Genomic DNA, 4,630 nt, shown 5'->3' with positions numbered 1-4,630 from the left:
ATCTGTTATGCATAATAGGATAATTTTGCATAACTGTTACCTTGTTGGCAGCAGAAACACTAGCAGACAAGAAGTATAAACCTAAAAAATAAGTTTTTCATACAGGAAGGTGATATGATTAATGTACATTGAGTGACAGTAAGAGCCAAAATATATAGATTGTGATTAATTTACTGATCTATCAAAAGGGACTAACTTTGGTGGTATCTTTCTTATTTATTTATTTATTTATTTATTTGGGTGACATTGATTAATAACATTATATAAGTTTCAGGTTATTGGGAAAATTAGAAAACCATATGCAAAAGAATGAAACTAGACTGCTATCTGACACCATACACAGACGTTAATTTGGTGCTGCCTTTTTCACAGGTTTTACGTGCATGTGCTTTGAAACAATAAAATACAAAGGTAAGATAATGGTACTATTGGGTTGTCAGAAAAGCCATGACATATTTTTTCTGTTTTTTGTTGCAAAAATGCGTCATGACTTTTCCGACAGGCCAATATTATTTTCTAGTAAGAGTTATAGATTTACAGAGTTCCCTTCAAGTTTAAAATCACATTTCCCTGGGAGCCTTAGGGGTATCAGCCACAGCCGTGAAAGAGAAAAATGTCCCGGTTTACACTCTCTAAGAATCCATGATCATGACCTGTTATCTGGCTCCTCCAACAAACACATAAGCTTCCCTTACACAGACATCAATCATATAGAACACTAACCTAAATCAGGTCAGGAGGCTGCTATTTGAGAGCCTGCTGTGCTCTAGGCACTTTGCTAAGACAATATGGATACACGGGTCTTTTATTTCTCACAATCGCCCCAGGAATCAGGCATTATTAACCCTACTTCTGGATGAGGCAAGAGAGCTTAGCAGATACGTATAACTTGCCCTTAATCAGATAATCATTATGTCAGATTTGAATCCAGATTTGTCTGATTCTGAAGTTTAATCACTATACAGACTCCCAGCCTTAGAAACAAAAATTCAAAGACCATGGAAACGATGCTGATGCTCTAGTAACATGGAACTGCTATAATTCTTGGCACATGTAAAGTTTTTTAGCTCCAGAGTTTGCACAAGTTGCTCCCTCATTCTAGAATATTGGTTGGCTTCCCCTCAGGCCATACCACATAACCCAGAACTAATTGTCCCAATCTTTGTCATCCTTTAAAGCTCAATTCAGACCATCTCCACTCCTTGCAACCCCCACTCCACTCTGGAAAAAATGGGTCCCCTATGCACAGTATCTGCCCCTGTGCACCTTCTATCATAGCACTTACTGTAGAGCATTCTTCTCCACTAGACAGTGAACAACTGGCGTGTATCTCTTACAGTTGCCCAGTATAGGGTATATGGTATATGATTAATAAATATGAGTTGAATTGAACAAGTAAATGACACAAACTGACCTTGAATTTCTTTGCCTTATACTTTTCTTTTAGAGTAGATGATATTAATTTAAACAATAAAATACATATAAAGATTATGCATTTCACAGAACAGCATCAATAAAAAGGGACGATAACAGCCATAACACTCTGTGTTATGTTTTTGACAAGAGGAGCTTCATAAGGTTAAATACAATTGAATTTGGCTCCTGATATATACTGGGGGTGCCAAAAAAATGTATGCACATGACTTGTATTCATCTTTTGTTATCGGTATATATTGAGTGTTACAATTTTAATACAGTTTTTTCCTTTATTAAAATGTGTATACTTTTTTAGCACCCTCTGTATATTTATGCTATAATGTAGTTATCACCAAGCACAGCAGAAAAACCTTTCTTTTTAAATGTGATTAAGAATCTGTTATACTTGCAAATTACTGAAAATATTACCAAGACGTTTCCATTTTCAGAGAAAAGAATCCCACAAATACTGTTCATTTGGGAATTTCATGTGTGGAATTAAATGAATTTTAAATCACATAGTGCAATAATAAATGAATGTACATATCAGTACAAGTTTAGATCTAAATCTCATTTTCATACAACTAAGGAAAAGATTTATAAAATAACTGCAGCTTGTTTAAAACACTGTTTAGTTTTTAAAACACACTTACACATTAGTGTTTTTTATAATATTTTAGTTTAATCTAAAAATTACCCAGTGTAGTTTAATATATCCTTCAATATATGGATATGTAATATCTAGTTTATGGATGACTAGAACAACAAAAATGTCCACCTAAATATCAGCAGGCAAATTAAAGTACAGAACAAGAAACTATTTTAGAATAAAAAGGTAAATCTATTTCCTGGTTGAATTATCAATAGGAAAAAAATAGCAAAAATGTCAGAATTAAAATATTAACAGTATCAAAAGATTTGGTTTCTTCTGTTTTAGGTCCTTTAATCTATACTTGTTGTTTGTATTGGTATTTTAGCAATCTCTTTAACTTTGATTTTATAAAGTTATTCACAAATTGTGACCCTTGAACTGCGCTATTTAAGCTGAATGTTTATAAATGTCTATGCATTTTATTTCTAACAATTAACACTTTGCTTTTGCTACAAAGTCCTCTTTGTCCAGCAATCAGGCTTCTGCCAAACACAAAAATATGAGCATGGATCCAAATAAAGATATTAAAAAACACAACAGCATCTGGTTTCCAGGAAATTAGCTGCTACAAGCACTTTGCTCCATAAGAAAGCAGAAGTCATATTAGAGCCTACTGACTTATACAAGCAAATAGATGACAATTTGGATGAGTTAAATCTTGTGCTGCCTCCCAAATGAACAATAAATTGCTTCTAACAGCTAGGAAAAAAACCCATATAAAGGAGTTCTTGTGTATTTGTAGTCACATAATATATAATCAACATATAGTATTTAAACAGTATATAACATAAACAAAACATATGTAAATCTGTTTTTGGAATGCATTAATATATAGCTTTGTTAATATACACACATGAATATGTGCAAACCTAAACCATCTAGAAAGCAAACTTTCTCAACTCTTTCATCATATCAATATTTTGTCTTCCTCCAACATGCCTAATTAAGCCCCAACCATCCTATGACATATCCTTTGAGAAGTCTAGTCCATGTTACTGCCTCTTTAGCCCCAGGAATTTATTCTTTACACAATTATAAGCTTTTCACGTGATAGTCTCTTCTTTAATGGCATTTAGTATTTGTTTCTGTACATAAAGTTATCTTAGGCACTAATTCTTTCCTTTACATATTTCATATTTCTATTATAAGACTATATTAATATTAATATTATGAATAATAACCCTATTATGCATTTCTGGCACCTCATAATAATTATCGTGGTGCTAGAATTACTGACAAAAAGAAAGCACGGTCTTTATAATATAGTTTCTATTCTAGAATAGCTAATATTACATACAGATGTGATATACTCTTTTACCTTGTTGGATCATATTTGGATGAATAAGATGACTTTTGAAGTCTCCATCAAAATCTCTGGATAAGCTAAGTGCATTGTCAATGTAAGTCTTTAAAATATATAGACAAAATAATGCAGCACAATTTAGAAATATTTGTCATAAAAATAAAATATAAATTTTTTTCTAAATCTATTTTTGTTCTTTTATAAGCCTTTTAAATTCATGCTTTAAAAGAGTAAGTTTTTATGATATTGGTTTTTATAAAAGAACCCAGTAGTTCTTTTAAAGCCTAAAATAGTTTCTTCTCAATTGGACATCTTTCTCATTCCAAAAATATTACAAAAATCAGGAATTTTCATATCCTCTACCTTATATTTAAAACTCCATTTACCTTGACTTTAAATACTCCCCAGAAGTACAATGCCCATCATGGACCATTGTCACTTAACTTTTGTTAAAAACAGGGATAGCTGGGGTCAGGGAAGACATCCTGAGAACGTGACATTTGAACGGAGATCTGAATAATGACAAGAGAGCCAGCCATATGGAGATCTTCGAAAACATTATGCCAGGGAGAGAAGATAGCAAAGGCAAAGGTCCTGTGTGGCAGGTAAAATGTAATACGTTCATGGAACTGAAGAACCAGCCAGAGTGACTGATGCTTAGTGAAGGAGGACAAGCGTAGCCTGCAGTGACGCTGGTGAGGTCAGGAAGGAGCAGAGAACATAGACGTTCTCTGGGATCACTGTCCACAGCCTTGTGAATTAAGTCCATGACAAATGATGCTTGGGCCTTTGGCAAGTTCAGACTCACAAGACTGATAGAAAGCACTGTTCTCTACTCTGTGCCCGATTCCCCTAGATGTAGGATTAGAAATTGCCTGGCACTAAAAGTGGAGCAGAATTGATCATTTAATTACACTTACAGAAGGCATTCAATTATATTTCCCCTGGAATCATTTTTTGTATGTCGGTCTAGAAACTTAAATGAATTGATATGCCAAAATCCATGCTATAAACCTTTTTGTTTCCAAGAATGCCTCCTCTAAATTATATATTGCTTATACTTACTATTTTCAATCCAACACTGATTGCAATAAACCCTTCCACTCTGGATGAGGAAAAACAAGTAGCAAACATTTCTGTGGGATACTTTTTCTTAAATAAATTTGGAGCTGGTTGTATTGAGTTGTACTCTCTACTTGCAGATAGACTCTTTGCAAAGTCTGCAACAAAGCAACAGAGTCTAATTTGATTTTTTTAAA

Source organism: Hipposideros armiger, unplaced genomic scaffold (genome assembly GCF_001890085.2).
Source record: "Hipposideros armiger isolate ML-2016 unplaced genomic scaffold, ASM189008v1 scaffold_412, whole genome shotgun sequence".
NCBI classification, from domain to species: domain Eukaryota; kingdom Metazoa; phylum Chordata; class Mammalia; order Chiroptera; family Hipposideridae; genus Hipposideros; species Hipposideros armiger.
This window is presented reverse-complemented; position numbering follows the sequence as displayed.